Raw genomic sequence first — 20,969 nt, 5'->3', positions numbered from 1 at the left:
AATCAAGTCGACATATGTATGTATTTTACAGCAATATATATGATACCTTGGATTTTAAGATGGGAATATATGATAACTCATAATAATAATGAATGAGATTATCTCCCTCATTTAAAGAGGAGATTTATGATAAAATGATGGGATTCATGCGAAGATACTTATCTTCACCCACAAAATATAAAACTTGAAAAGCTTATACAAGCTAATCTTGAGACTCCAAATCCTAATAGAATTGATGAATATTTCAAGCTCTTAATCAAATAAAGAACTTAAAAGGCAAGTATTATCAGCTCTAAATGAAGAAGAGCCAGATGATATATCCTTGACCTCCTCAAAAGATAAGGAGGAAGACCATGCTGAAGAAAATGAAGATGACTGCTATGGAGTCCTTACTCCTATCAGACGATAAGGCAAGAACAAAGAGCCGGCCCGACTCCAACCTGATCCAGGACATGAGGTCCATTAATTGACGGAAGCACTTACACCATCAGTTCAATTATTGCCTGAGAAAGAACAATTTAAGCCGAAGGAAGAGAATCTCCACTATAGCAGCTTTTACTGTAGCCACTTACCCCTTGTCGGCCACTTGTCTATTACCGACATATTTAATCACTGTAGCAACTTTTCCTGTAACCACTTACTGGCTGCCTGTCTATTGCCAACACCTTTATGTTTCATCTCTCATGAAAAACCATGTGAAGACCCAGTTGGAAGCATCTTTCTTGACCTCAGACAAAAAATTTGAAGTCCGTCATCCCTCTATATAAAGGGAAGAATGCCTTATTCGAAGGCATCTTGTGTTGGAGAGTATTTAGTCTTTGGTTTTAGTTTTCAGTTTCAGCTTTGAGTCCCTGTAATATCTCAGAGTGTGTATAATTCATGTGTGATTGTTTCTGAAGTATCGAAATACGTCCCGAAACAGTTGCATTTATTTGCTAGTTATTACCACTGCTTAATTTAAGTCGTCTGCCAAATTGTTAATATTACTGCGTGAAGTGTTCAATTTTATTATTAATCATCTATTCTATTGCTATAATATTGTATTTTGTTTCTCTTATTGTGTTCATCTTGTGTTTGTTTCTTTGCATTATTAAATCCTGTGTCTGAATGTTCATCTTGTATTGCATTATTAAATCCTATGTCTGAAATTTATGGTGAGAGGATGCTGCTCCTCCCAATCTGGTGGATTTTTCTGAAGTCTTTGAAAAGGGGGTTTAGAGTCAGCTGGCAGATTGTTGTAATAATCCGCAATATAATTAAGCGATTCTAAAAATCTTTGTAATTGAGTTTTATCTTTGATTTCATCATGAAATTTGTCAACAAATTGTAGGACTCTATCAATAGGAGTTGTAGTACCTTAGGAAATATTATGTCCTAGAAATCAGATATTAGTTTGAAAGAGTTTAATCTTTTTGGCTCAAACTACCAAACTAGCTTGCATAATAATTTTATGGAAAAGATGCACGTGTTTCCAATTTTGCTCTATAGAGTTAGAGAATATCAGTACGTCATCGATATAAACAATTCTAAAAATCGCGTATGGATTAAATATTTCTCTCATAATATTTTGAAATTCAGAAGGAGCCTTTTTTAATCCAAAAGGCATTATGTTCCATTCATAAAGTCCAAACGTTACCGTAAATGTAGTTTTGTACTCATCTTTTTCGGCGATTTGGATTTGCCAGTATCCTGATTTCATATCAAATTTGGAGAAAACCGTAGCTTTGAATAATCTGTTCAATAAATCCCGTTTATTAGGGATTGGATACCAAATCCATCTCAATGCGTTGTTTAATGGTTTATAATTGATTATTAACCTTGAAACTCCTCTTTCTACTTCTATCGCTTTTTCTACATAAAGGTTTGGGCAGCTCCAAGGAGAGTATGACTTTCTTATAAGATTTTTCTCCAATAAATCTTGTATTTCTTTTTTTTCAGATTTCCAATAGTCTGCTATTCATCTGAATTGGTCTAGATTTTGCTGGAATAAGTCTTTCATCAAAATTTGGTTCATATGGCAATTCTACCATATGTTGTTTTCTATTCCAAAAGGCATTATTAATATCAGCACAAATTATTTTTTCAAGCTTATCTTGAAATATTTTAATTTCATTTTGAATATTAGGAGATTTTAATATTCTCTTTATGGTTTTATAACTTATCTCTTCTTTGAGGGAGAATAAAAACTTTTTTTTATTTTTTAGTTGATTCTGAACCTAATTTATTTCTCTTACTTTTGGTTTGTTAATAATTCGAATTTCACTTTATGACCATCAATTTCAGATTCTATCCCGGTATGATCCAATAGCTTTATTGGATATAAAAGGTTCAAAAAAGGTGTCCCTAGTATGACAGCTTGGGATAATCCTTTTACCATTATAAATAGTAATATAAAACATGCTCCATTGTTACAGACTGATGCATCTGAAAGATTATAATTGATCATTATTCTCTTGTCACAACAATATTCAAATTTTGGGTAGTCTTATAAACATATTTAGAAGGTACAAGACCTTTATTAATATAATTCAAATCAGTGCCTGAGTCAATTAAGGCGATAGTCTGGAAGTTGAATTCTTTATTAACAATAATTGTGACACAAGTATGTTATTTTTGAGATATAACCTTATCAACTAGATTGACATATGTCAAGGTTTTCTGATTTTTATCAGATATATGATTGTTTTCAAGGATATTAAGGTCTTCAAATTCATCCACAAGTGAGATAACATGTTCATTTCCTCTTGTTTGAGGGGTTTCTAATTATTCAATTCTTAATCAAGCTGTTTTATTTCTTGTTTAATATTTTTTACTTTATATTTTAATTCTTCCATAGTAATATATTTGGAAGTTCCTCTTGATTTTTATTTTTGTTTTATTATACTAATAATATTTTTAAATTCATACTTGGGTTTAGTATAATAGTCTTTTTGTTCAGAGAATTCTTCATTAGGTTTTAACTTAGAAATATAAGTAGGTAAATCTTCTCTTCTATCAACAGGATTCTCAATTTTGTCTATAATATCCAGGATGAGATTTTCTTTTTGAGTAAAACTATTAATTTCTAATCCATTCATAAGACATATTGATTTATAATAATCTCATTGGCAATCAGAATTATTGTCTAATTCTTCCTCAGTAGAGGTGTCTAAATCTTCAACAATATTAATAGATTCTTCAGAGTCTGAGTCGTTATCAGAAGTTAATAGAACCTGACCGAGTTGTCTTTTAAGGCCCTCATCAATGTTAAAGTTATTTATTTTTCTTTTGGTTCTACATTAAACAAGATGTCCAAATTTACCACATTTTCTACAGATGATCGATTTTCTTTTGTGAGATTTTTCTTTATTATCTTCCTCAATACCAACCCTTTTCTTATTTTGAAATTTTTTTCTAAATCTTTTAGATTTTTTCCTGTATGCTTTAACTGATCATTTCTTATCAATTTGAGATTTGTGGAGTTTTGTCTTTATAAATTCAAAACTAAATTGTTCACAAAAATTACCTAACTCTTTTCTTCTTGTTAGGTTATGTTTTTCTAATTGTTTTCTTAGTTTTACGTTTGTGCATATTTCTAGGCCTATGGCACAAACTTCAGCAGACAATTCTCCTAGAGTATAAAGATCATAATTCAACTCACCATTATTTTTAGCTTTTAGTTTATTCTTGACCTTTTCCTCAAATAATCTAGGAAGTCCAGCAATGAATTGTCCTTTCCAATAACTAGTTTTACAGTCTTCAACTGTGAGAAGTCTGGACGTAAAGGTATCTTTATACCATTTGTAATAGGAAAGGGTATGACATCTGAGACTTTGTAAGAGATCTGACTGTCTTTGAGTCAGTATACTAGTATTCCCTATAAAATGAAGGGCAATCGTATATATTAGAGTATTCACACATTCCTATTCAGTAACCTGTACCATCTGTATTTGGTCAGGTTGTATTGCTCTGGTTCTCGTATATTGCTTTTTAGTAGTTAGAATATAATTCTTTTCTGTCTAAGTGATACATCATCATATGTCTAAGCAGGGAAAGAGTCTGGTACTCACTGAGAGTATCCGGGTCCTGGTTTCCATTATTGATGCTAGTAGTAGTATACATCATCATATGTCTAAGCAAGGTAAGAGTCTGGTACTCACTGAGAGTATCTAAGTTCCATTCTACAATTGCTTCACCATCATATATGGCTGATCCCATAAGGATGTCTCCTTCATGTTGGATGTCAACAGGAGAGGGTCTCGGATAATACATTTTTATAGGAGCTATTGGTCTAGTTTTAATCCCAAATCCTACTTTATTGATTTCAGCAGGCTCAGTGTTAATTGATTATTTAAATATTTACTCCAGAATGTCTATATCTTGTTTAGAACAATCATCAGAAATATCTTCAATCATATTGTCCATAAGTTACTTTTATACTTAGATCATAGAGATGGATTTTATCTTGATCGTTGATGCATGAGAAACTTTTATCCAAGCCACTCATCCATATCTTATCACTAAGAACAATGTATGAGCTACCTTTCACTCCTTAAAATCTAGATTTAAGTCATTTTACCCTGAAGCTCTGAGCTCCATGTTTTATTTCCCATTAAGTCCAAATTCATGTTTACACTTATGCCCATGATTTTTGAATAATTTGTGAGAGTCAATAAAATACAAGGATATGGACATAAAGGTAATATGGGACATCCACACATATGAATAAAATATCTTATGACACTACCAATAAGATTTTAATAACACTAAAGTTTCAAATGGGTCAAGCCCGTAAGGTGGTGCCACATAAGATATACTTACATGCTACAAAATCATGTAGATAATGATATGAATTAAATCAATTCTCAAAATTCCATGACTTCACAAATGTCAAAAATGGCATATAAGAGCAAAAAAAAAAAAATTTGTGACTAAATCAAACTTAAGTCATAACAATATATAACACTTTAAAAAACAACATAACATGTTATACCATAATACCAATAAAATAATTAATGACAAATAGGTCCCCACATAAATATGCATTAGCATGATGTCATCCACGAGTGGAGAGGTGGGGGTGTCACTTGGCATCCCTATGACCACTTGGTATCCATGTGGCATCTCCATAAAATGTCTTTGTTTCGTACTTATGTCAAACAAATTTGAAAATCAAATTTTATTGTTTAAAAAAAAACTGAAAAAAAATCTCTCAAAATCCCAAAAATTCTCTAAATAATTTTTCAATATTATTACACAATTTTTCATCAATATAAAATATTTTCTCATCAATTTTAGATTAATATGGGCCAAAGGTAAATGAGATATTTGGACTTATAACCGTAGTCTGAGTCTTCTATTGAGCTAACCTGAATGACGTTCTACTGGTGTCTCATGCCGACTCAATGAACCTATGCTCCACAGTCAATGACAGAGACACATAATTGGTCACATTAAAGTTGCTGAGCCAGAGCTTCCCGTCACCAGGGGTTCAATGCATTACTGGTCCACCCTTGTGGGACATGTTCCTACTTAAATACATGGGTCATCTCAAAGCACATGTGCAATAGCTCTTCTAAGTCGGATAATACTATAGAAGAGTGCCTTCCCCATACGATTGTGGGTGCACATGCCATGGAACGGTATTGTGTTAGGATACGGGCTCATCTCCCATGAGCCGACCATTCTATTCAAAACGAATATTCTTTTAAATACTCGAGTTCTATTATTCTCGATTGGATTCTCCAAGCCCTGACTTATCACATCAACTATGAAGCATTCTAATCAATAATCCTGACTGGGAGGTGACCCTCACACCTCCCTGAGAGTTCACACTCTCAAAACGTATACTCTCAATGCCTCAAATATTCGGAATACATGAATCTAGGCCTTAGTGTGCCAAGGTTAAATATATAGAGAGTTGTGACAGGTGGATTTACTAACTTTGTGGTCTATTTTTTTTAAAAAAATTACTTTTTGTGATATCTTCATCATTAAGTAAGGGCAATTTTATAAATATTACTACAAGATAAGGGGTACTTTTGTCAACTCTATAAAGGGTAAAGTTGAAATTTTTACTAAAAGACAAGAGCACTCTACAAATAAAATTTCAGAATACTAACTTCCAAAATGCGATTGTACTTTTGTAAAAATTTCAAAATTGTTTTTGCTTAATTGTTAAATTACCTATTAAAATAAATTTTTAAACGATATTTACACCCATCACATCCCCTTCTAATTTAACCTTTGCGGTAGATAAACTATATATATATATATATATATATATGGGATATTCTAAACTTCACAACAGTTCAAATTACAAAGGTTCTAGATAAAGAGAGTTGTGAAGGGTGGATTTATTAATTTTATTGTCTATTTTTTAAAAAACGTTACTTTTTGGGGCAAATTTATAAATATTACTACAAGATAAATGATATTTTTGTCATCTCCATAAAGGATAAAATTGAAATTTTAGCTAAAAGACAATCTAGGACACTAATTTCCAAAATGCCATTGTACTTTGGTAAAAATTTCAAAATTGTCATTGTTTAATGGTAAAGTTACCTATTTAAAAACAATTTTTAATAAAAAAACAATGATTGTTTTGATAAATACATCCATCACAACCCCTTCTAACTTAAACCGTTGTATTTTGATGGGTTGTTAACTTTAGACAAACCCTATATATATATATATATATATATATATATATATATATATATATATATATATATATATATATATATATATATATATATATATATATATATATATATATATATACTTGTGTAACATACCCCAAGCCATTTAATTAAATATATAATTGTTAGGAGCGATTGATTGATTGTGACTTCCTTGAAACAAAGAAAAATAGTCTCATAATATATTTTTCTAAATAAAAAACCCATAACCAGGCCTATGTGTAACATTGAGACCATGTTGGGCCCGCCTTGCCTACTTACACCCCGAGGGGCTATGTTGCCAAGGTGCCTATGTTTGAGTGTGAGAGATAGAGAGAATGTGTGTTTGTGGCCAGCATGCTTTGGCTTTCACAAGGAGAGTGAGAGAGAGAGAGAGAGAGAAGTGAGAGGGATGCATGATTTATGAGAAATGAAGTAAGAGAAAGAATGATTTGTGTGGGTAGGCTTTTCTTGTTTAGTGAGAGGACATTTTATGGGAGCAAGATTTGAATGTGTAGTGATTGGGTGACATATATATATATATATATATATATTCGTAGTGAGAGAAAGTTGCCATTTGTAGTGAGAGAAAGTTGAGTAGGTGGAGAAGATAATGAGATCTAAATTTTAGTAAAAGAGAGAATGTAGAAAAAGGAGAAGATTGTGTTTGTGGTTGAAACCTTTAGAGAGTGGAACCCTACATGAACAAAAATGAAACCACAACAAAGCCAAAAGTGGAGGAGAGGGAATCGGACATATCTATTGGAATGCGTTTTGGTCTCCCCCATTGAGAGAGAAGAAGGCGGCAGTTGATGGTTTTTTTATGGAAAAATAAACTAGAAGACCACACTTGTATTTAGTATATGGATGTCACAATCAAATTTGATCGTTGGATGTGAAAGTGGATCATTGAGTTTGTTCTATTGACTAGGCAAAAACAAAGTTTAACACTTTGTGACATACAAAATATATTATATTTCACGTTTGATGGTAATAAGTAAGTCTCATGGTCATAGCTGATTGCAAAATCCTTGCACCACCAAAAAAAATAAACTCCTGGTATTAAAGATAAATTATCTTACATCAACAAATTTTGAAGTCTTAAAAATAATAATAGATTGAGCCTTAACTGAGGGAGTCAAGGAACAATATATGCTCTCCGAGGGGGAGGGGGGGATAATGGTGGAACATTTTTAAATTCATTATGTTAAACTTCTAAGTAACAATTCCATAAATAATAATATAACATTCCATTGCAGGTTCTTTATTTCCCATTTGATATATGGGCGCAAATTGTTATATGTTGGATCAACCCCACCCCACCCTAATATAGCATTATATGAAATTCTATACTATAAGATTAATTATATTATTTCAAAGGGACATATCAAATTGGATGGCTTGGGGTGTACGAGAAATTTCGAGGAATTTTTTTTTTTTTTTTTAAGCTTGAGCCTAGTGAATAACACATTCACAACCATCCGATTCAAAATCTGATGGACGAGCATGATTGCGACTTCATGTTATTAAAAGAAAATAGTCTATTTTGTATACTTTCCGCATCAAATTCCCTTGCCAGTCATTTTTCATTTGTTTTTCTTTTATATTTCTCCTTTTTCATTTTTGTTTGTGCTGTTAGCATGAGATTCCATGTTCTATTTTTTTTTTTGTATTAATAGAACATACCCAAGTTAGTAGAAGCTTGATTTTGTGTGTGTGTGTGAGAGAGAGAGAGAGATGTGCTATTATAGTGTTACAATGATTTACTAGACTAATAAAGTAGTATCTAAGAATGTTGCATCCTCCTTTCAAAACCACATTCATTATGTCCTTGAATTCAATATATTTAAACAATTTAATTAGAATACTTGCTGAAAAGTTCAAATATTCAGAGATTCCAATATTCATGACTATTTTGAATGATTCCGCGATAAAGTACGTGTACATGTTTCATTTATTTATCAACAAATAATTCCTCAATCATATTTTTTTAAGATGTGGCCGTAAATATTCTTGTAGTGATTCTATAAAATCACAAGTATAATCTCCTTTTTATGTGAAAAATAAAGTTAATTTTATCAAGGGCCATCAAATAAAACTAGTTCCATTACATTTTTGTCTACATATCTTCTTGTCGGTTTGCATGTGAATTTGCATGTTCTCATGTCCTAGTTTCAGTTCACAAAACTCCAAGTCTCTTAACCCTAAAGCCATCAATGCAAAAAATAGGATTTGTATTTTTCAAGTAAAAATACACATCAAAAACCAATTATTATGCTTTTAAGGAAGAAGTAACGTAACTTGGGCATATACATTGGGCATATACATGTTGCAGAGTAAGCCATAGTTGCCATTAGAAAAGGTGTTCTACATATCTTAAATTCATCCCTCATTCCTCATGCTTTCCTACCCATCTCATGCCCTCTATTTTGTATTTTTGAAAGGTATGTCATGCTCTCCAATTTTGAAAGGTGTCTATCATAGCCTTGGTAGGTCTTCCATTATTAGACACTTCAACATACATAAGCTCACGTGCAATTGCTTACGGGTGGGGCTTCTGGTAATGAGAAATTGCTTGATAGGCGGCTGTAAGAACATCAGCATCACCGGTACCTGTAGAGCAAAAAATGAACCAGACATTATTTTTTTTAATTTTGGAACTTAGAAAAGAATTAGACATGAAACTGCGGAAGACTTGATGCATAATAAATATGTATTTCTTTGCCTGTTAGACATATATTTCTTTGCCTATTAGAAATATATATTTCTTTGCTTGAAAGCAAAATAAATATATCAGGACAAGATCCACATGAAAGTACAATGTGATCCAACTTAAGACAAGGGGAGAGCAAGGAACCTTATACTTGTTTTTGAGAGTTTCCTACCCTGGTCTTGTGTTAAAAAAAAAAAGATTTTCCCCTGAACAATCATAAAAGATGTCACTGTTTTGCTACTATGATTATTACTCCCATGTAATCTTGATTGTAAGGTTATAAACCCATACCTTGATTGTAGCCAGCAATATGTTTTTCACGAGCAACATGTTTCTCACGAGAAGTATCTCCCGATCAATTTCTACACAAAAACCTGGTTGCGTGGTCATTGTTGCCAGTGCAATATATCAAATGACTGCGAATTAAGTTACCATTATGGAACAGAGCTTCAAGCAAGGACAGTTAAAGCTTCATGCCACAGGAAGTTGACAATTAACCACAAAATATGTTAGAAAGAAAAATGCACAATACTCAGTGATTATCGAATATGGTTCAGCATTGGCTCACTACAATTAACTGACAAGGTCAGCAAACTCACAAAGAATTCAGAGATTCCCATAAATACAGTCATTAAACATTCATTATTTTTTAATATTAACTTGAAACCTGGTGAGAATCGAACTCTAGATGCCATGTTGTGGCACTCACCACCCTGACCACTTCTGCTTAGAGCATGTTCTTTTTAATTATATAGTCATTCTACATTTTAAACAGGAAGTGCAAGATTCCATCAGACCAATAAATTATTCAAAATTTTCAAATGTTCTCCTGAGCAGAAAGCAAATCTATTTTGATTTAAGTATAAAGAAGCAGATTGTGACCACTCTGCTTTAGAACTTGTTTTCAGCTATTTTGATCACTCTGCTTTAGAGCCTATTCTCAGCCTGTTCTACTTAAATCCATTTTTATTTAAGTATAAAGAAGCAGATTGTGACCACTCTGCTTTAGAGCCTGTTCTCAGCTATTAGACATTTCTTTTGAACTATATAGTCATTCCATGTTTTAAACAGGAAGTGCAAGATTCCAATCAGACCAATAAATTATTCAAAATTTCAAATGTTCTACTGAGAATAAAAGAGCCCCATTCGGTTTAGGTATAAAGAAGAAGATTTAACAGCAAATATGCCATATCCATGTTAGTTTGGCTTGGTGAGAATGAGAGTATGGCAATATGGTGAAGTATCAAAGGAAGCTAAATTGTTTTCCATAAAAAATACATCATTGATTATAATTGTGTAAAACATAAGAAGTCCTAATGCGAAAAAGTTAAAGATGGTGAAGCACATTTTGCTTAACTACTCAGAACAAGATCAGTGATCACCTGTAATGGATATAACCAATAGGATGCCAGGCAAGGTCCCACACACTGCTTTCATGTGCATTATTCACTTCATCATGAGGTTTTTCATGCCTATCCATTGGCTAGCAACTGCAATTCCACAAGATGAGGTATAAACAAATTGGAACCATAACTATAAAAAACAAAAAAATGCCATTATTAGTACAGTGATGAAAGACAAAATTGCTCTTATTTTCGATTCTTATGTAATATTTTAATTTTAATTTTTAGGGTATATTTTTAGGGCTTTTAAGTGTTTTGGGGATCTAGGGTTTTTTTTTGTATTTTTAGAATTCTATGAGTTGTTTAGAAAAGCAGTTAGACTGCTTATGGAATAATTGTTTTATTAAGTGAGAAATATTATTACGAATTTTGATTTAAGATATCTATTTGTCAATCTTATTTTGGTGAAGGGAGCCGAGGGAACACAACGACAAGGATTGTCGTACGTGACATAAACAACACCCAAGGCATGCCAGATGGGTAAGGAAGCAGAGTAGTTTTCGCGAGAGATCCTAGAGATGTAAAAGACGCAGGTGGAGGTCTAGATCACGTGACTTTGTAAAGAGGAAAAGAAAGAAAAGAAAGCTTCTGCTCCCTAGTTAGGTTATTAGGGAGGAAACTTTAGTTCCCTTCAATTAGTGCTTGTGCTTTGCTTGGAAACTTTTAATTTGTTTTTTTTCATAAATATCCATATCAATTGGCATTAGAACACATGGTTCTTGAGTAGCATGGGTGGAAATCTTCGGTCAAGTCTAGAGTTTGTTAATTTCATTCAGCCCATGTTTAGTAATTTCAACCTAGAACTTGCCGAATTCAGCTTAGAGTTTGCTGATTTTTGTCCTTAGGATTTGTGATTTCGACGAACCTATGACAGAAAGAAAGGATCGTGGAAGGACAGCTCACGTAGACCTACCCTAAGATGCCAAAGATGAAGAGCTTAAGGATCTCAGGAGGTAAGTTCAGCAGCTGGCACAACAACTCATGGCTATAAATCATGGGTAAGACGATGAACTTTCCGCAAACATGCTCTGCATAATAGAAGACCTAGACGTGGGGAACATTACTTTAGGGTCTTCAAATTTGAAGGTGGACATTCATGATTTTAACACACATTGTCACCAAAATCAATGGGCTGTATATCGGTTTTCTCAATCAATCTTTGAGCTTGCTCAGTGGAAGAACAATATCTTGTAGAAAATTTAATATACGACAATGAACATAATTGAGTAGTTGAGCCGACCTTTGAGAAAGAAAACTATGAAGTCCAAGGAGAATCAATAGATTAAGTTGTTGGTTGGACAATCGAATCAAGCTGTCATCTCAAAGATGACCACGCGGTATGTTCTAGGGCTGAACTTAGGCCATTTCAACAAGTTCATGTGGCTGGACAGACTCCATCAACATACAATGACACTCTCCTCGAGGTGTTCTCAAAATGTGCTAGTCTATTGATTTCGAAGCCCCAATCTCAATGCTTAATCTCAAAGCATTGTATTGAGTTGAAGAAGGTATTGGAACTAATGCAATGCCTACTTCAAAACTTGAGGATGAGTTTTCTCCAATTAGGGGACTCTGATGTAGGACCAAATTATTTTAATATTCATTTTTTGTTTAATTTTCAAGGATATATATTTTAATTTGTTTTTAGGGTTATTTTCAGCGTTTTTAAGTTTTTTAGAGATTCTAGGGTTTTCTATATTTTTTGGATTTTAGGACTTGTTTAAAAAAGTAGTTAGAGAGTGCTTATGGAACATTTTGTCTTATCAAGTGTAGAGTTTGTAGACATGTTATTATGAATTTTATTTTAAGTTAGGACCATTTAGTCAATCTTATTTTGGTGAAGAACACTATGGGCATTTCATATTCCATTTAAGATATAAAAAGAGGTGCATGGAGGGTTAGGGACCTATTCGCATGACTTTGAAAAGGGGGCAAAGAGGAAAGGGAAGCTTTTTGCTCCATAATTAGGGTTTTGGGGAGGCAACCTTGGTTCCCCTCAAAATTGTTGCTTGTGCTGTACTTGGAATATGTTTAATTTTCTGGTTCTACATCACAATGTATTAAAAAATTAATGCTCACTGGATCAGCAACTTATAAGTCAGGAATCTACTTGCCTAAATAAGAGGAAAATTGAGATAAATTTGGAATCAATTTACCCTTTTCAGTAGCACCTAACATATATATGATAGAAAGAGACACAAGCTTATACTGCCAGCAACTTGTGTGATTTATTCATTTCATGTGGCTTCAATTGAAAGGAAAGAGACATTACTCAACAAGCCAGTGACAGATAGATCCATCGTAACTCCCACTCACGAATACTCTTCATGAAAAGGATGCCATGCCAAAGCTAGCAAATATTTATTTTTAAATATTTATTTTAAGAAAACATTATCAGATATGGTCTCCCTATATTGATACCTAACACAGATAAAAATGATCAGAGCTTACATAAAAGTGCTAATATTTCTCATTCATTCATTGATTACATTGAAAATAAGACAAGTTTGTGGTGAACTAGCATCGAAGCATCTAAGAAGGATCCTAGATAGTCTAGAACCATGGGTTGGAATTTAGTCCCTAAGATGAAGTCAATACAGTGCTTCTAGTGAAAAAGAATTGAGAGAAACGTAAATATTATCAATGATAACATCAACAATAGAGTTGTAGATATCATATCAGATTCTAATAAATTCTTGTACAAATCGCAAACTTGAAACTCATCCCTGATTGGGTTAAATACAGGCACCATCAAACAGAATAAATAGATATACATAAATATTTAGGCAGAAGAAGCCATAAACAGGAGTTCAAAGAATGGGCAGATATAATTAAAAAAAGGAAGCAACTACCGCGCATACCAATTGAGTACACAATTAGCACACAACCAAATCAATTTGTTACTTGTTAATTGTTACAAAGTAAAACCAAGTAACCTATAAGTAAACAATAAAAAAAAGAGTCCACCAGATGGATTACAAGTGCAAAAGTATAATGGCCATTGGGGATGTTTCTATTATGTATATAAGAATAAATTAGAAAAGAATAAGCTACAAACAAATTACCAACTAGTTACATCCTTGCGATGTCCACAATAAGATTCAAGCTCCTTCATAGTATCATAAAACTGAAAATATGATAAAGGTTTAAATGGTGAGTAGGGTCGAGATAGTAACACTGGGGAATAAGTTAATGAACTATTATACACTGTTAAGAAAAACGAATGTCTGACAAACAATTATGCATGCATCAACAAGCCTTTAAAAAATTATGGATGCATCACAGAGTCAACGAACATCTATACATAGAATCAACACAATAGCATTTGGTGAGCTCAAACAAAAGCATATTAATTTGCACTATGACCCTTCATGCGGACATTCTCAAAAGATGAAAAAAAAATAAAAAATAACTCATCCCACAGATCTGCTAAAGTAACAAAAAAGCAAGAGATCCTCCCAGCAAGTATATTAAAAAAAACTCTCTTTACAGCAAACGAATATCATCACCCAGTGAAAGAAAAGGCTACATAGGATCAAAATACCCCTCATGATCATCCGGATAACCATGATTTGCTAACCTGCCACCACATCATTAGCTGGGCCATGTGCAGAGACAACTATCCAGCAATCAACTACGAAATATCCTTCATACCATAAAATAATAATGCTAAATATAATGGGAGTATGGGAGACCATTCATCTCCCATCAAATGACATTGATAACATTCCCTATATAAAAAGCAATCTAAGAGGCCTCATACAAAAATGCATGACTGCATGGTCTCCAAGGCCCCAGTCCTTGAGAAAGCAGTGACCCCAAAGTTGATCATTAGCACTATAATTATATGGCCACTTTCATCCCTGTACACTCCAAGTTCCCAACCTTACTTCCTTAAACTAAAAGAAACATGATTTGTAGAAAACATGTTCAGCACCAGTCTCAACACAGAAGACCTATTACTGCATCTGTTCCGAACTTAGTACAGTAATACTGAGATGGAAAGTGCAAACTATAATACGAGATCATGAAGCAATGGTTTCATCAAGAACAAGAAGATAAGCTCACAGCTAAAAGAACACATTAATTCAAAGTAGGCCATAGATAGCCATCAAAATTGCCAGATCTCGGGCAACCACCAGATTATTTAATACAGCCATATCCAAGATGCAACATTAGGAAACATGAGCAACCTAGAAAGGTAAAATAATGAACTTACGGAAGCCTGCATAGAAGATGCTGACTTTAATGATCTGATATTTTGAAGAAGTGAGCACCCAATTACAATTTTGATTCCATTTGACAAAAAACACCCAATTCCTGTGACCATGTCTGCACATTTATAAACGCCAAGTTGCACTTATTTTATTTAAATGGAAGTGAATCATTAAATTTTCATGGAACCAAATCTCGTCTTTCAGTGAAAATGTGTTCCAACCCAAAATGAACAAAATTCTTTCCCTAATTTTGCATCCCAAAGTTTCACAAGGCTTCCTTGCCACCTATAACCGTTCCGGTACATAAAACATCATAACAACACTGCATAGCAATGAAGTAAAGTGCAAGATATGTAACACAATTCTTACATCCAAACCTGAAACGAGCAAAGATGGTAGGGTGCCAGTCAACACTCTTTACATCCCATAGGTGACCTGTCAGAGTTTAAATACAAAAAACAATCTCAGGTTATCCCTTGTTTGCAGTAATTGCATGTATCATCCCATTAACATGATAAAACTAATAAAATGTATCATCCAAGGCCTGCATCTTCCAGTTCAAAGCAACAGATGCAGTTATCAAAGAACTTCTTAGCAAGGGTGTAAACATATTTCTAGATTACGTTTCAGAAGAATATTTGGAACAAGGAGAAAGTGTATGACGGCTTGAGGAGAATGAAGAAGATAAGGAAGGACAAACAGAAAGAAGAAAAATGAGGATCAAACAAGAAAATTAGAAAATGTATCAATGAAATAAAAAATACCGCGATGGCAAAAATAGGAAATAATAATGGAAGCCATAAAAAACACACTTTAGTGCATGCACAATAAATCTAATATGAAATACAATCGAGCAAAAAAATCTAATAGTGATCTTACACTCACCAAGGAAAGAATATTAGCTCAACAGGAGTTTCAACAGATAAATAATCGCGTACAACCAAGCAATGAGCTATAAGAAAACTAAACAGCAGGAGTTTCAATAGAATAAATGATATAAACAAGATAAATAATCTAAAGGGAAACTCTAAAGCACTCAAGATGTAGTTTTGAATTGGAGGAGAGATGTTCTCAAAACCCATCACATGCATCTTTTCTAGTGTGGCCAAAAAAGAGTTTCAATAGATAAATAATTGCATATAACTACGTAATGAGCCATAAAAAGAACTAACAGCCAAATGCGAAGTAACCATATGCTAATAGATTCGCACGGAGGAGTATGGGTAGAGTTTAATACATCGTTGGAGGCTTTTGGGTATTTCACAAGGATAAGGGCCTGAGTCCGTAAGGTGAAGCCCCAAGGAGATAACGAATGATGTGCAGATTTAAATAATGTATTAAGAGGTACCTACAAGAAAGACAATAGGGGAAGGACTGGATCAGCAGTTAAGAAGGAAATGATGGGGTCAGTGAAGCATTTGTGCGCTCACAAAAGTACTGGGGTAGTTGTATCAGAATAAGGTATGCTTAAACTTGCAATCTGGACCAATGTTCTCCATGAATGGATATAAAATTGGAAACATCTGTGTGTGTGTGTGTTTTTCTTTGGTGAGTGGGAAGAAAAGTTCTCTGAAATCTAAATTCTAAATATTTTGGAAGTAAGCGCAGGTGGTTCTTGTGTTGATGAGACCAGCACCAATGTGGTAGTATAGAATTCATAAGTTCATATAAAAACAGAATAATGATAGAGAGAGAAATTTAGTACAAGAAGAGTTGAAGGCCGGGCCAAAAACGAAAGCAAATTTAATGGGGCTCCGACACAAACAAACCAAGGGCCACGTTACCGTTCCTCGAACAGATTGCCATATAAATGCACAAAACTTTATATCAAGTGTAGCTTTGCCTCTAACATTTCAAGGGGACATTATAGATAAACAGTAAGAGAAGTTAGCATGTCAATATGATAACCCACTCAAAGTTTTAGAGGTCAAATTCAAATCATAAATGACCATTTCCAGAATGGTGGCAATCTAGGACATGGTCTTCACCAAGTGCTTAATAAACATCAGCTATGACCATTCAAATTCACATCCCAGCATCATCCCAAGTGGGAAACACCACAGTGGATGTTAAATTCAGTTAAGCATCCATATTTAGTAACACTCCTATGCTGTTTTCCACATTCAAGAAGCCTATAAAGGATGCCTATACCACACACAGAAACTGAACCATCAAAAGCATGAAATTTAAATAAAGCAAGTAAACACAGGAAACCACAACAATGTCAAAAATCACTTAAGAAACAATGTCATGTATACGTTATTCTAGAGAGAGAGAGAGAGAGAGAGAGAGATCAGCATAGAAAATTGCACCTACAACCAAGAGAGGGGAGGGCGCCACTCTACTGTCTGAGTTGAATTGCCATGGAAGAAAGCAAGGGCTGGGACAGCTTGAGAGAGCGCCATTACCACGACTCGACCTATGAACACTAGCTCTTGCACCACCCAACCGATTTTCTTCAATGGAGCTCTCTCTCTCTCTCTCTCAAACTCTAACTCTTGCACCACCCTACTGATTTTTTCAATGGAGCTCTTGCATAGCTTGAAACAAATAAATAAAGCATCAGTCTAAAACAAAGATTGTTCCACAAATTTTGCTAGCCTGTAGATTTCAAAATAGGATGAAGTAAGCAACAAAAGCTTAATTTCAATTTTGTCACCACAAATATATGGCATGGGCTCCACTGGATGCAAATTATATGAACCACATCACACTGCTAAAGGCACAAACAGAATGCCCAAAACAGAAAACAGGTCATACAATTATCGAACAACGATAAAGTATCATTTGCTTGCAAACCTTGGTCCATTTTTGCTGAATACATTCATGTAAGAAACAAACAACAAAGCTCTAGACAATTTTCCTTGTCTACAATTCCAATTATACTCAATTTCAGAACATGTATTTCAGTAGATTGCAAAATGTAGAGACAAACCACATTAATTTTTCATTTTTTTTTTGAGAAAGTTAACTGTTTCAATGAATAAAAAAAGAAGTAAATACAAGTGTTGGGTCTAGCGTCCCTTACAAAATTTGGGATCTACGATAACCCTAACAGGTAAGATAATCCCTTTACAAAAAAGCCAAAAAAGAGTCCAATACTGTGACAACAATGAGTTGGCTCCGCAACCCTATTTACAACATGTATGTGAGTAGTGAACAAAAAGGAGAGAAAGGCTCATCAGCTAGCTTAGAAGGAGTCCAAGACAGTTTGTGAGGTCGGCTCCGTCATTTGCAATGAGATCTGCGAGCGCGTTGGGCGTCCTAATGTCTGCCTCCACGAGAGGCTGATACCCCTGCAAGTGAACAACAGAGAGAAAAAAAAGAAATAATTCTTATTAAAATTCATAATGGCACTGATTACAAGGAAAAAATTGTTATGAAATAACTAACATTAAATTTTTCTAACTATAAAAAAAATTACAAAAGAATATTAATTTAATAGAAAAATAAAAATTCAACAACTATCGGAAGAAAGTCTCATTTGGGGAGAGTAGGGAGACGGAGAGAGGGGAGAATACGAGAGAGAGGGAGATGGAGAATTGGAGCCTGTTGACTCCATGTCAGAGTACTGTGGGGAAGAAGGAGAGTATTGGGGAGAAGAGGGAGTGTATTGAGGAGAGTTGGGGGAAGAGGGAGAGTATTGGGGAGAAGAGGAAGAGTGTTGAGGAGAGTATTGGGGAGAAGAGGGAGAGTATTGTGAAAAGTTGGGGGAAGAGGGAGAGTATTGTGAAAAGTTGGGGGAAGAGGGAGAGTATTGGGGAGAAGAGGGAGAGTATTGAGGAGAGTTGGGGGAAGAAGGAGAGTATTGGAGAGAAGCGGGAAAGTATTGGGAAGAAGAAGGAGAATATTCTAGAGAGTTGGGGGAAGAGGGAAAGTATTGGGGAGAAGAGGGAAAGTATTGGGGAGAAGAGGGAGAGTATTCTGGAGAGTTGGGGGAAGAGGGAGAGTATTGGGGAGAAGAGGGAGAGTATTTTGGAGAGTTGGGGGAAGAGGGAGAGTATTGGGGAGAAGAGGGAGAGTATTCTGGAGAGTTGGGGGAAGAGGAAGAGTATTGGGAAGAAGAGGGAGAGTATTGGGGAGAAGAGAGAGTATTCTGGAGAGTTGGGGGAAGAGGGAGAGTATTGGGCGGAAGAGGGAGAGTATTGGGGAGAAGAAGGAGAGTATTCTGGAGAGTTGGGGGAAGAGGTAGAGTATTGGGGTAAAGAGGGGGTGAAGAGGGGGTGAAGAGGGAGAGTATTATGGAGAGTTAGGTGAAAGAGAGTACTGGGGAGAAGGAGGGGAAGAGGGAGAGTGAGAAGAAGGAGGGGAAGAGGGAGAGTAGTGTGGAGAGTTTGGGGAAGAGGGAGAGTATTGGGGAGACGAGGGAAAGTATTGGGGAGCAGAGGGAAAGTATTTTGGAGAGTTAGGGGAAGAGGGAGAGTATTGGGGAGAAGAGGGAGAGTATTCTGGAGAATTAGGAGAAAGAGAGTACTGGGGGAAAGGAGGGGAAGAGGGAGAGTAATATGAAGAGTTTGAGGAAGGAGAGGAAGAGGGAGAGTAATGTGCAGAGTTTGGGGAAGTGGGAGAGTAGTGTGGAGAGTTTTTGGAAGATGGGATTTCAGAGGACTTCCTTTTTCTTTGTGTCTGCATTCTTATTTGTCTCTGCCCCTTCCTTTTTCTCGAGTTTGGTCTCTCTAAACTATCTCCCATCACCTTTTCCTTTCTCACAATCTGCACAATATAATGAAAAGAGTAAATCAAAGTGAAATTAAACAGATTAGGTCTAAGAAATTAAATAATTGATAAAATAGTAAAATGAGGAAAAATTGGGAAAATATAGAAAAAGTAGGAAGAATCTAAAAAATAAATAAAGAAATACTAGAAACAAATATAACTCTTGAAACAATACATAAATACTCATTAAAAGTATTTGTAGGAACACATAAATACTCATTAATAATATAATAACTCAATTTCAATTTTTCTTTATTTTCTTATTCTTTTTCTGATTTTATTTAGGATTCATTTTTAAGCCATTGCAAATTACAACATTAAAAGCTAAAACTATATAAGTATATGAAAGAAAACCGAAGAATAAAAACAAAAACAGAAAGTTTTTCTCCATTTTTTCCTTTTTTTTTATTTCCGTTTTTTCTTTTACAATTTTCTGTTTTTTTTTAATTTTCTAATTTTTCTCTTCTGCATTTTCGATTTCCCATTCCAAAAATTGAAACAGAAAAGTAGATAAACAAAAAAAATTCCCCATATGTATTTGACTTTGTTTTTTTGCATTTTCATTGTTTTTGGCTGGTTTATTAATGTCCTTTACAAAACATAAACTAAAACAGAAATTGCAATTACAATTTTCTCGTTATTTCATTGTCTGGATTTTATTTAGGATTCATCGTTTAAGCCCTTATAAATTTCAATATCAAAAGTTAAAACTAATATATTAAAAAAACCAAAAAGGTAGGGTTTTTTCAAATTTTTATATTTTCGGGAAGTAATTTGTAGGGGTTTTACCAATTGTAAAACCCTTCTTTAATAACCTAAAATTGAAACCCAAAAGAAAAAAAAAAAACGATACAAAACTATAAAACCCTAATTCTTGACCTAAACCTAAATTGGAAACATAAATGTTTCCTTATTTTCCTATTTTCTAAACCTAAAGCACTAAATATTAAATACTACTGAATATTAGATACCAAAAATTAAAATAAATAAAAAACTCACCTGTGACTGTTGATGCTAGCCGCCGAAACTAGCAGAAACTTGCCGGAGGAGCTTGTGGCTTTTCTTGATTTTTGAATATTGAGAATAGATAGAGGATCGACAAAACCTCCTTATCTATCTCTTATTTAAATAGAAAAGTTTTCCATTATTAAAAAATGAAATGGTATTCTAGTCCCTTGTGAGTCTACTGTGCATTTACTCTTTCAGGTGAAAATTAGCTTTAGGACCTCGAAGTTTGGGAATATAACCTCTTCACCTATAG

At 34.2% G+C, this 20,969-nt stretch overlaps 1 long non-coding RNA gene across 4 annotated transcripts; it reads right to left on the bottom strand.

The window, feature by feature from the left end:
• Positions 1 to 8,876: 8,876 nt before the first annotated feature.
• Positions 8,877 to 17,429, bottom strand: LOC105421457 (uncharacterized). 4 transcript variants are annotated; one of them, XR_016051982.1, is made up of 8 exons: positions 17,309 to 17,429; positions 16,230 to 16,340; positions 15,362 to 15,427; positions 14,995 to 15,107; positions 13,841 to 13,902; positions 10,755 to 10,862; positions 9,664 to 9,746; positions 8,877 to 9,272 (listed from the first exon to the last, which is right to left on the bottom strand). It is a non-coding gene; the product is annotated as an uncharacterized LOC105421457 (long non-coding RNA). The 4 variants fall into 4 exon arrangements; XR_016051983.1 differs by lacking the exon at positions 14,995 to 15,107; XR_016051984.1 differs by lacking the exon at positions 14,995 to 15,107 and having other exon boundaries at positions 15,370 to 15,427.
• Positions 17,430 to 20,969: the final 3,540 nt, after the last annotated feature.

The sequence above is a fragment of the Amborella trichopoda genome, chromosome 1 (genome assembly GCF_054954075.1).
Source record: "Amborella trichopoda isolate Santa Cruz 75 chromosome 1, AtrichopodaSantaCruz75HAP2 v2.0, whole genome shotgun sequence".
NCBI classification, from domain to species: Eukaryota; Viridiplantae; Streptophyta; class Magnoliopsida; order Amborellales; family Amborellaceae; genus Amborella; species Amborella trichopoda.
This window is presented reverse-complemented; position numbering and strand designations above follow the sequence as displayed.